At 38.2% G+C, this 13520-nt stretch overlaps 1 pseudogene; it reads right to left on the minus strand.

The window, feature by feature from the left end:
- Positions 1–1775: 1775 nt before the first annotated feature.
- LOC110172438 (class I histocompatibility antigen, F10 alpha chain-like) lies at positions 1776–11519 on the minus strand (annotated as a pseudogene).
- Positions 11520–13520: the final 2001 nt, after the last annotated feature.

Here is a 13520-nt window from a genome sequence, read left to right on the forward strand (position 1 = left end):
GAGAGGGCAAGACGCCTTTTTCCGGTCGAGAACCATGGTCTCGGATTTGGAGGAGATGATCTTCATACCAGCTGCTTCACACATGGGTCAAACTGCCCCAGTGCTGCAGGTCCTGGTTTGATGAAGACCACAGGACAACATCATCTGTGAACAGCAGAGATGATCCTGTGGTCCCAAACCAGACTGTTCGGCCCCTGACTGCACCGAGAAATTCTGTCCATAAATACAATGAACAGAACCGGTTGCGGCCCTGGTGGAGTCCAACATGCACCGGGAACAGGTCTGACTTACTGCCGGCAATGAACACAGCTCCTGCTCCGGTCATACAGGGACCAGGCAGCCCTTAGCAAAGGGCCCCGGACCCCAGACTCCCAGAGCACCCCCACAGGACACCATGAGGGACACGGTCGAATGCCTTCTCCAGATCCACAAAGCACATGTGGACTGGTTGGGCAAACTCCCATGAACCCTTGAGCACCCGATGGAGAGTGTAGAGCTGGTCCAGTGTTCCACGGCCAGGACGAAAACCACGGTCGGATTCTCCTCTCCAGTCCCTGGCACAGACTGGGGAGACTGAGAAATGTGATTCCCCTGTAGTTGGAACACACCCTCCGGTCCCCCTTCTTATACAGAGGGACCAACACCCCGGTCTGCCAGTCCAGAGGTACTGTCCCCGACCGTCACAACATGTTGAAGAGGCATGTCAGCCAAGACCCACAAGATCTGTAGACTTAAGGTACTCAGGATGGATCTCATCCAGCCACGGGCTTTATATTATGAATAGGATTTTTTTGATGGACAAAATAGCAAAAATAAAAAAAAAATCAGGATCATGTAGAGCGTTTTAAGACCAAAATGTCAAGGCTCACTGCCGCAGGTATAGAGAGAGGAGCTGGAAGAGCCTCCTGGAGAACGTCCTATTTGGCACACGGCGGCTCCAGCGTTAGATCTGTCCACTCATATATACAGTCTATGGTTGTATGAAAGTGATGAGGATAATGATGATGTATAGAAAATGTCTCATAAAAATATCATATTGCGTCTAAATGTGTGTGTTTACATCCAACATCCAAATTTTATGTTAGCTACTTTTAAACTCTTTGAGTTATCTGACCAGCTGCATGTGATGTTTATAATTTGTTTTACCCATATTATTGATGTATTTCAGCAGGATAATAAAAAAAAAAAAAAGAAAACATGTTTTGGAGGAACATGGAGTATTACATGTGAATATTACAGTGAAAATGCAAGAAAACAACCAAACCGGGTCATTTTTGACCCACTTATTCATATAAGGGTTAATGTGGGTAGGTCTTACAGCTTTGTAACTAGCACTATTTGATTCCCTGACCCTGAAAATGTGGGTTTAGCAGTTAAAATCAACATTTCAACTTATTCAGAGGCTGAGATATTCCAAAAAGGGTTTTTTGGCGGCCATTTTTAAAAAAATCCAATATGGCCGCCATAAAGACATGTGGGCAAATGCAAACATTGATTTTCTGACTCCATATACTATAACCTTTCCAAAAATATATAGGTTAGCAAATCCCCAAAAACTTCCCACTAAGGTCAAAAAATGACAATAAGGAACCGGACTATGAGTTTCACATTCATCCACAGGAAATTTGATGATGATGAAAAAGTGGTGCTGTCTCTGGTCCTGACCAAAAGACTTCAGATGACATCAAAACCTCTTACAATCCCAAGGAGTCCATTTGAGAGACAGTCAGGTAAGAAACAGTTCCACATGATATTACATACATATTATATAAGAACTATAAGACATTATTGTTATTATGAAATCTTCTGTACAAGACGATTCCAACGACGACAACAGCAGCCACACCCACACCTGACACCACAGCAGCGATGATGGGCACGTGCTTCTTCTCTGGAAAACAAAAATATCAATTATAAACCAATAAAAAAGAAAGTAATACAATTTTAGGTTTAGATTTTAGGAGGAAAATACTAATTCAAAACATATTGTTCCTACAAAGAACAGAAAAGTTCATTTCAAGTTTGTTTCTTAGGTATTATAAAACAGTTGTTTAGTGAAAAGAAGTTTTTATGTCAGATGCCCTTTCTCTCCACAAACTGTGACATGAGTTGGTAAAGAAAGTGAACCATACCAGTTTGTTAAATTTGTAAAATATTGTAATTAATTTAATCCTTCATGTTTAGTGTAAAAGTTCACAGTGTAAATTCTCTGGTGGAGCATTGTTTCCATGGATATTATTGCTTTGCCCGGAATGTTCCACAGTATGACATTTATCTGTCTCCATGGAGGCGAGCAGACCCATGTGCAGACAAAACTGACTGGGGGTGCATTTGAGTTTCAAAGGGTGCAATCATGATAATATAAAGTATAAATATAAATAAAGTGGCATTATTTTAGGCACGTGAAATGAGGGTGCAAACATTTTTTACATTTTTGCAATGCGCTCTTTTGCACTCCTGTAGAGCGGGCCTGCAAAAAAGTGACCGTACCAGTCAAAGCTACAGGTCAGTTCTGTGGAGAGATGAGTGCCCTCACAGTTAGAATCATAGACTTTATATATAAACTGACATTGTTAATCCGCCAGCTGCCGCATTCCAAATAGGAAGTGAGCAGATGTGCACTTCTGGCTCCTTCGAAGACCGTCGCCCCTCTCTCTGTAACTGCTGCTGTCAGGCTCATCATTTCAGTTTAAAAATGTTCATATTAACCCTCTCTACATGATCCTGTTGTTTTCTTTATTTTGTCCATAAATGAAGATATAAACAATAATAAACTGTTTTTTAATTATTTGCATAAGCACTAAAAAAAACTGTTTGCTCCTAGTGCGCTGATGCTCTTCTGTCTTCTGTTGGACTTACTCCACGAGGATCCTGGCTACAGTTTTATTACAATTGTTTATTTGTTACTTGAATTTTGCTCTTCAACTTCAAAGGCTTTTCAAGCTCTTCTAAATGTCATTGATATGAATATGACAATAAATGTTGTACCAAATGATGGTCAAAGTATTTTATAATGTCAGTCTTGTTATTATGTATAATATCATAATATCGTGAGCCTTCCCACCATCTCATGAACTTTCCCATTATATTGCAATAAATATCGTACCGTGAGGTTCATAGCGTGACAATATCGTATCATGAGACTTCGATATTTTTACGCCCTTAATAAAAAGACAAATCAGACGCCTTCTTTTGCCAGTGGTGCAAACCAGTGGTGCAGGTGAGAAGTAACATTACTTTCAACAGCCTCACTCTGGATTGGCTCTTTAGTTGCTATGATACTTCAGGTTGGAATTCCAAATATGGAACTTGACCCCAAAATCATTCCTCTAACTTCCAGCCTCAATGAGCTTCATTTGACTGGAGCTGAACGCTAAGGGTGACGTCACATGTCCACTTCTTTATACAGTTTATGATTATGTATGTTTCTTAAGGCATTATTTCCCAAAGACTGGGTCGTGACCCTAACGTGGGTCGCAAGAGATTTTTTTTTACGTTGCCTTGTCATGATCTGCATGTAGATCTGTGATATACAGTTCTGACACTGATATGAGAGTAGTGCTCTCCTGCTGCACCCAGACTGGAACACACTACAAAAACACAGACAGGCCCACCTATGTCATTAGAAATGTTGAAATGTTAAGACATGTTTTGTATCATTTCTAATCTTTATGTAAAGTTTTTTTTTCAATATTGCTGGTTTAATTGAATGTTGAAAAGAAAAAGAAATTTCTACATTTAATGTCCAAATAGGCGACTTATGGATCCTTTTATTGCTGCTTCAATGTTTTTCATTGTTTAAATCTTAGTAATACTAAATATTCAGAGACACGATCACTCAGTCAACAATAAAATATCCTCTTCAATAATGGTCAGAAATGTATTCTGTGATTTATAAATAATGTTTGTTGACTTGGGTCGTGATGGTTTGTGACTTTTAAAATATGGGTCCCCAAGAAAAAAAAGTTTGGGAAACACTTTCTTAAGGTATTTTGAACTATAAAAAGACCTGTAATTGAATAAATACAATATAAATCTGTCTAATGTCATACTGTGGACTATTCCAGATAAAGGCAGAACATCTCCATGGAAACAAGCAGGTCTTGAATTCTGCATAAGAACCATTACATAATGCACTTTCAGTTACACATTAAAACACCACAAACAAAGAACTAAATACAAACTGGATTTAACCAGGAGTCCACGTGACCCACTCTGCTCCTCCCAGCCCCAGTCTCACCGTTGCTCTGGATCTTGCTTGAGTCCAGTCTGGTGATGAGGTCCTCTGTGACTCCAGAGAACTGGAACACACAGCTGTACCTCTTCCAGTCTTCAGCTGGGACAGAGGACAGGTCCAGGGACACACTGGTCTGGAAGGTTCCGTCGTGGTTGGGCAGGATCTCTCCAGGATCCTCATCCAGCTCCTCTCCATCTTTAGCCCAGAACAGCAGCGCTCTGTCGGGGTAGAAGCCTGTGGCGTGGCAGGTGACTGAGGACGAGGAGCACTTCTGCAGGAACGACACTAGAGGGAGCTCTGAACACATGAAAGGATCACACAGCTCAGTACAGTCACATCTTTGGGAAATACATGTTTAATAAAGACTAAAACTATGCACAGTTGATTTAGTTTTATTATTATCTAGTCATTTATTCTGTTTTTTAATGTTTTGCAAAAAGTTTTGACCAGTGGGACCAGTGAGAACCCCAATGAGACACATGGGGGTGGGCAATGTATCCTCGAAAAAAGAAACACTCAATTAGAATATTTGACTATATTGTTAAAAATGTCTGATTAAAATGTGTCAAACAACTGAAGCCATGTGCTCACTGTGCTGATAGAAATTCAAAAATAAGTTGAATGAAACTTAGTGTGTAGAGATGAAGAGATAATTCAGTACTTTTGTGTTTCATTTGACAGTCCATTCTCATTTTCACTAGAGGCCTTGTCAAGTGAAAAAGCCCAGCCCCTCTGCTCCTCGTCTTCATGTCCACTCCTAACCCCATTCACCTCTCCTCTCCTTCCCCCTTTATCAGTTTATTTCTAGTCTAGCAGGAGATGTGGCCAAAGACGCAGGTATAAGTCCTGCACTTATTTAATGAGGCCCAAACCAAAGCCAGGAACACAAAGGAAAAACACACAGACGTTACCACTGAGGAAATCCACCTGGAAAGTCAATTTAAACGACTAAAAATACTGTTAAGGCCCTGGGGACACGATAGTGTCAAAATGATCTGACAATGAAGTAAAATGAATATTTTGTAACACAATGAGAAGTCTTAGTTATATTGTTGATTTATTTATTCTATTGGATCCATGTCCAAATTGAAGTGAACAGTAAATGAATAAATATATTCAGAAAGTAGTCATTTGATTTAGTTTAGAAAATGTTTTGTTAAAAACTAAATTGACTGATTAATTTATAACAATTCAATGAACTGATTAATTAACTGAAGCAAAATTTTTTAGATTCACATATGAATTGTTAAATGTTACATTATTTTAAATATATTAATCAAAATACTAGAAGATTAAAATACTAATGAAATGTCATTTCATGATTTCATATTTGTTTACTTTAAAGGTTTTTGACCTGCTGCTGCTGAAGAAGATGAAAAACTCAGTCTGAAGCTGAGTTGAGTCTTGTGTCTGTTTTTCCGGGTTTTTCAAGTTGGACCTGGATTCATCAATTAAAGACTTGACAGGCCTAATTAGAACTCAACCCAAATGTTTAAAGACACATTATGGAACATTTAAAACATGCAAAACATGATGTGATTATAGCTATTATAAGAAGAAAATATATATTTAAAACTGAACCAGTTTATTGTTGTAATGGTCTTAAGTCAGTGTATTAGAATATTGTCAAACAGAGTTTACCTTTCCTCTTTAGACTTTTCTCTCCAAATCTCACAATCTTCTTCAGCCATTCAACACAAGCGTGGGTCAGATAGTTTTTATAACGAGCAGCTGCTCCAGTCCTCTCCTATTTCAGTTTAGTGGGGAAGGCCTCTGGTTTAGCAGCGACCCATGTCTCTGTCTTCCAGTCCAAAGCAATAAAGTCTTTCCATCAAACGCATACTGATAATATCCACTGATCTCATCAGTCTCATCATCCCATTCACAACCAATCATAGTCTGTAGAAGATGGAGTCCTGAAACAGAAACACTGTCAGAGCTGCACTTTGACATTTCCATCATGAACATTAGACATCTCTGGAAAAAAAATAAGAGACCACTGCTTTTACTAGTTATAGGTATGTGTTTGAGTAAAATGAAAAATTTTGTTTCATGCTATAAATCACTGACAACATTTCTCCCAAATTCCAGATAAAAATATTGTCATTAAGAGCATTTATTTGCAGGAAATGACAAATGGTCAAAATAACAAAAAGATACAATGTTTTCAGACCTAAAATAATGTTAAGAAAAGAAGTTCATATTCATTTTAAACAGCATAATACTAATGTTTTAACTTAGGAAGAGTTCAGAAATCAATATTTGGTGGAATAACCCTGATTTTTGATCACAGCTTTCATGCGTCTTGACATGATCTCCACCAGACTTTCACATTGTTCTTGGGTGACTTTATTCAACTCCTGGTGCAAGAATTCAAGTAGCTCAGCTTTGTTTGATGCTTGTGACTGTCCATTTTCCTCTTGATCACATTCCAGAGGTTTTCAGTGGGGTTCAGGTCTGGAGATTGGGCTGACCATGATAAGGTCTTGATCTGGTGATCCTTCCTCCACACCTTGATTGTTTTTCCAGCAGGTTAACGCTCCATGCCACACAGCTCGCTCAATCCTTAGAGTTGGGGAACATTGTCAGAGCAGAAGGAAGCAAGTTTTCTTCCAAGATAACTTTGTAAGTAAGTCTTTATTTATATAGCGCTTTTCACAGACATATGTCACAAAGACGCTTTACAGAGCTTTTTTTTTTTTTTTTTTAAATAGATTCATTATTCTTTTTCTCCACACCTGGTGATGGTAAGCTACTATTGTAGCCACAGCTGCCATGGGGCAGACTGACGGAAGCGCGGCTGCCATGCCAATCGGCGCCATCGGTCCCTCCAAACACCACCATCACACACACACACACACCACTTTCATACTAGGCAATGTGGGTGAAGTGTCTTGCCTAAGGACACAACGGCAGTTTTGTGACTGGCGCCCACTGTGGCCCCTGATTGTCCCAGCAGTCTCCCATCCAAGTACTAACCAGGCCCAGCCTTACTTTGTATGTGGCTTGATTCATGCATCCTTCGCAAAGACAAATCTGCCCAATTCCATCCTTGTTGAAGCACCCCCAGATCATCAGTAATCCAATTTCATAGTCGGTGCAAGACACTGTGGGCTGTATTTCTCTCCAGGTCTCTGTCTAACCATAAGATGATCAAGTGTTGGGCAAAGCTGAAAATTGGACTCATCAGAGAAGACGACCTTACTCCAGTCCCCGACAGTCCAATCCTTATGGTCTTTTGCAAACCTCAGCCTGGCTCTTCATTGCTTCTCATTGATGAAGGGCTTTTTTATAACTTTACACGACTTGAGTCCTGCCCCTAGGAGCCTGTTTTGAACAGTTCAAGCTGTGCACTTCACCCCAGCTGCCATTTGCCGTTCTTTTTGTAGGTCACTTGATGTCATCCTACGGTTTCTGAGTGACATTTGAATGAGTTGACAGTCATCCTGGTCAGTGGAGAGTCGTTTCCGCCCCCTGTCGGTCTGTAGCTTTGTTGTCCCCAGTGTCTGCTGCTTGACCTTGTTGTTATGAACCGCCGTCTTAGAAATTTTAAGAATGGAAGCAACCTGACGCTCTCTGTATCCCTCTGCCAGTAAAGACAGAACTGAACCTTTCTTTTCCTCACTCCAAACTTTTCTTTTCAACTCTTTTGGCATGGTCAATAGTTACTATTTGATTCCAATTAATTTTGAGGTACTACTAGCACTGTTTTTGCCATCCAGTTGGTCCTATTGCAAGAGGATAGTGGTGAACACAGCAGTGGTTTTTATACTTTTCCTCCTTAAATACGTTTTGGTTCAGGTGATCACCTAATCAGTACCTCAGTGAGCAGAATGAAGTGTGTCTGTGTTGGAATTCAACAGACGCTAGAATGGAATGGCTGTCATACATGTAGAGATGCTGATTTCAGAAAAAAAATGCAGTGGCCTCTTAATTTTTTCCAGAGCTGGAGATTTAGACAGATCAGGATTTTTTGATTTGTCTAATTTAAAGCTTGATTTAAATTTAAGTTTAAAAAAAAGGTGAAATTAGAACTTTAACAGTAATTTATTCAAATACTAAACAGTATTCAAAACCTCAAAGGTTAGTATCTGATATGTGAACAAAATGAAGCAAGAAGTTTAAACGTGGCTCTGTCCATTGTTCAGATGTGTCTCAAATATGGTAAATGTTGCTCATTTTTAAACACAAAATGCAGTATTTTTATCTGAAATCATTAACTGATGAAACACTTGTAATACATTTTTCTTACATTTATGTAAATAACTTCAGGAGAAGTTTCAAATGTGAGATTTTCCCTCTTCCCCTGCAGTGTTTCACCTTAAATAGTACTTCCATAAGTCAACAGTTACTTTACATTTACAGCAGAGATCAGAGTTAAGACTAAACTTACTCTAGTCTTACTCTTTTTCATTGACTTTATTCCTGATGTCTCAAAATCTGCATCAGTTAATTCAACAACAGAGAAATAAAAATGAAAATCAAACCTTCAGTCTGGTTCATTCTCTGTCTCACAGTTTCAATGTTTCGTTTATCTGTCTGTTCATCATTAATGTTGGTCTGAGTGCTCATCTCCCAGAACTGTGGATGTTCTTCTGTCACTCTGTTCATTCACTCCTGTTTGGGCACATTTCTCCTGGTGTTACTGTCATAATAAGTGACCTGAAGTCCATTCACCACATCGGCACAGACAAACTCTGGGAAGTTTGGGACTTCAGTTGAGGACATCTCAAAATCCATCAAACTGTGAATCACTGTGAACAACAGGATTTATACATTACATTTGATAAATATTCATATTCACACAAAACATCCAAATAGAAAAGTAATATTAAAATCTCCATACCACTCAGCAGTAGTGGTATCTTACAGTATAATAATGCTACTGCCAAAAAACAAACTCTCTCACAAACCTTGCCAATGTCCCTCTTTCTGAAATTACAATCTGGATGCTCAGTTTATCTAATTTCTATTACAAATTGCAATTATTCTAATAAATTCCTGCCTTTCTTTAATAAATACTAAGCTATAACTGATTTAAAGGTTCTATATTACACAAAACTGACTCTTGTGAGCTTTAAGCCATGTTAGAATGTAGTTACCTCCTCAAAAACAAACCTGGAGTTGATTTGTTTCATTTACACATGTTTGAATAATTCTTTATAATTAGTCTGTCTACATCTCTAAAGCTCTAAATGCTCTGTTCCATCTTGTGATGTCATCAGGTTAAATAGACATGGGCCATTCCAGCAGTGAAATAATCTAAATGATTCTAGTGAAGGTAGCTAACACCTTTGCATTACCAGTAACTCTTCACCTGGGATAGATATTGACTTTACACTGTTATATCTATTACATCAATTATATCTGCAACTGAACTGAAACTATTGTAATGAATGTTTTCTTCTTCTTCATAAACAATGGTCTATCTCGGAGTCACACTAAAACAAATCAAACTACTCACTTGACGTGGCTCCGTTCACCAGTGTCCCCATGAGAATGATCACAGCACAAATGTTCATGGTGAACACAGCTGCAAAGCTCTTCACACAGATACAGAAGGTTCCTCTGGAAAACGGGCGGAGGCTTCAAACAGACACAGACTTTATAGAAAAATATATTTGCACTTTAAATTTGAAAGTCCGACCCTTTTCCTCTTGGACCAATCAGAATTCAGAACGGAGAAACGTCACGAGTCTCCAGGTAGATCTGACTCTCAAAGGTAGAAGGTGAAAACAGTCGAAGACAAAAACTAATGCCAGTGGAAATACTCGATTTTGTTACTTAAGTAAAATTACAGATAAAGCAAAAAATACTCAAGTAAAAGTAAAAGTATCACTTGAAAATATCTACTTAAGTGAAAGTATACCCATTTAAAAATGTATTTAAAGAGTAAAAACGTGTCTGAGATCTCAGCTAAACAAAAGAATATCCTCAGTCAAAGTTGTCTCACCACCCTCCTGGGAAGTAGGTGACCACCAGATCCTGAACGTCCAAAGGTGCAGCCTCCAGTCCGCGGACAGCAGTCCCTGAGAATCTACCAACAAACAAATAGCCCGCACAAAAACGTTACAGTGAAATTATTCAGTTTGCAGATATAAAATAATCATTACCCTGCATTACTTGCATTTATACTTCCAAAATATTAAAACATATCAATATCAAATAACCTTGTCTTGTTCATTCATATTGGCCAATAACAAAACACTTATATCCAAAATTAAAATAAATAAATAATAATAATAATAAAAGAGCACAATAAACTGCCAGTGAAAAAAATAAATGTACATTTTGAACTCAAACTGGGTTCAGTGTCACTCTAACCACAGTGTCACGTGTCTGCTTGTTTCTTCTCTCTCTGTACAACACTGACATCTACCAAATATTCACGTGCATTGCACAAACGCTGATGTGCATGAAATAAAAATAAATGTTGACTATTGATTGATTGTTTGATTGATTTTGTGTAGTTTTTACAATTTTCGATTCAAGTCCTGCACGTACTCACACTTTTCTAATTGGGGATAGTTTGCTTTTTGACACTGGTATTTCAACTTAATTCTGGCTCTGGGCTTCCTTTTGCTTGTCTCCATGGAGATACATACACATAATGCCATACTGCGGAGCATTCTATTCAAAGCAACATCTCCATTACAAAAACACAGCTATAGCTAGTCCTGTTTAAGCCCAGCAGGGGGCGCAAGACTCCCTCCTAATGCCAAACAGAGCAGAAATGGTGAAGACTTGATTCAGGAGTCCATCAGAAGAGAGGGAATGACTTTCATCCCTTCACAGATTTATTGATCATGTATTTATTCATTCATTCATTCATTTAAACTGACTCTTGTGAGTTTAAACCACGTTAGAACGCTGTTACCTCGTCAAAAACACACCCAGAGTCGTGTTTTGTTTCATTCACACGTGTTTGAGTAACTCTTTATTATTAGTCTGTTTACTCTCCAAAGCTCTAAGGTCTAATTACGAAGTCGTTTATTCAGTAGAGATGGGCAATTCCAGGGCTGAGATGATCCATGGTGATGATTCTGGTGAAGCTGTATGGAGTTTAAAAACACAGTGGAGCACTTCCTGAGCACAGTATTGTAAAATAGATCAGAAAATAACGTATTATGGGCTGTTTAATGTTTTTGTAATCATGGCTTGTAGTAAACTATACAAGTAGCAGAAAGAAGTTAAGTTCAGGATATTTTAAATGATAAAAAAACAAAGGTTAGTTCTTACCCTACTTTGTTAACAGTCAAATTTCTGATCACACCTGACACATTGGCACATTTTCTAACAAAAAATACTCATGTTGGCCAAGTGCTTTTACTGGGAGTGGTTCTTCATTCACTGAGCACCAGTATTTTCAAGCCCAGACGCTGAAAGGTTGCGTCATTTTTGGTTTTCCCCAGCACAGGTGTCTGTATTGCAACATGAGCTATTCAATTCTGAGCAAGATGAGATGACATGTTACAGTTTAAAGCTGCACCGTGTAACATTCTAGACGGGATTTGCTACCTTGCTTTGCCTGGAATGTTTGTCACTATTGCATTAAATGTAACTATCTTGCATTTAATCGATTGCAGGCATATTTATTTGCAGAAATGCATATGTTCTCACCGTTGGAGGGGTTACCGCTTCACAGATCTGACTTGTAACTGGGCCATTTCCTTGATTAGATATAGATATGTTTAATGTCATACTATGGGACATTCCAGGCACAGAGATAACATCTCCATGGAAACAAAAAGGCGATTGACCCTCCATGAGAATATATACAGTTTTAAATATGTACATTTTTACAGTTTCTTTACTCAACACACACACAAATCTAATCATAACCTGATTTCTAGAGTTGTCAGATTACTGAAATTCCAACAGCTATATGTTTGATGTGACTAATCTGATTTCGTTCTGATTGTTCAAACTCAGAAAATTAGTCAAATATGAAAAAGGCAAAGACAAAAACGATAAAGATCGAAGGAGTTATTTTAAAATTCATTGTACTTCCAAATACAACAGTCAGTATTGATGTTTATTGTCTGTATTGTGATTTTAAGGTGTGTCTTATTCTGTGAAGCACTTTGAATTACTTTTAATACAAATAAACTTGTCTTACACTTTTACTCGTACAGCTACTATTACAGCTGATATTAAACTATACAAATTCTTATCTACTACTTACAGTATACTACAATTTATATTACTCTACTACTACTTATACAACTACCGTATTTTTCGGACTATAAGTGGCACTTTTTTTTCATGGTTTGGATGTTTCCTGTGACTTCTACTCTGGTGTGACTTATAGATTAAAATGTTCACACTGAAGTGGTGAGAGGTTCTAGTCTTGTGTGTGAGTATCTGCTGCTCCTGTTCCTCCTGTACCACTGTCACTTCACTCTACTGCACATGTCTCCTGCAGAAAGAACTGCTGTTTTGCTGCAAGTTGTGAAATCTGCAGCAGAAAACAGTAATCAAGCAGTAGAAAGAAAGTTTGGAGTGAGCGAGAAACTTTCATTTCATTTCATTTATTTCTTTGTTTGAGCCAGGTACAACAAAATTCAAAAACAATAACAAAAATAGCGATATATACATGACATTTTTGGGACCTGGTGCTCAAAAGGAGTAGGATGAAGTTTAAAAAACTTATGGAGTCCTACCCCAATTGTTTTACATAATCACATGGTTCACTTTTTTTTTTATTTTATTTTATTTTATTTTAATCACCTTTGGAGTGCTTACCTGTCATTTGCAAAAAAATATATACCCACATATATACAAAAACATATCCACATATGCTTACATACATATGCAAGTACACACACTTGTACACACATATGTACATACAAACATACATATACACATCATCGATATCCAGTACATATACTCAATATAAATGTTTACACACATATTCAACATATACATACATGCAGAAATCGTTTTATGTATAATTTTTCTAAAATTTTGGAGAATTGAGACCTTGTGAGGAACTGGTGGAAAGCGGGGATGGAGAACACAGCTTCACAGTAATCGGGGATGGTGCACCATGCAACTTTCCTGAAGCAACTTTCCTGGATGGATGGACAAAGCCTGAACTTCAGTGGCCTTCCTGAATCCTGTCGGGATTCAGGAAGGCCAAAATAATTCTAACTGGAACTGATGCTGAGTCTGACGACAGCTACACAGAAGAGGAAGCGGTGCTCTGTTTACCTCCGGAGGTCGTGGAGTTGCTCAGAAGTGATGCTGAGGATGAAGAATTGAATGGATTTAGTGATTTGGA

The sequence above is a fragment of the Boleophthalmus pectinirostris genome, unplaced genomic scaffold, assembly GCF_026225935.1.
Source record: "Boleophthalmus pectinirostris isolate CB_2022bp ecotype Guang Dong unplaced genomic scaffold, ASM2622593v1 HiC_scaffold_4, whole genome shotgun sequence".
Classification (NCBI taxonomy): Eukaryota; Metazoa; Chordata; class Actinopteri; order Gobiiformes; family Gobiidae; genus Boleophthalmus; species Boleophthalmus pectinirostris.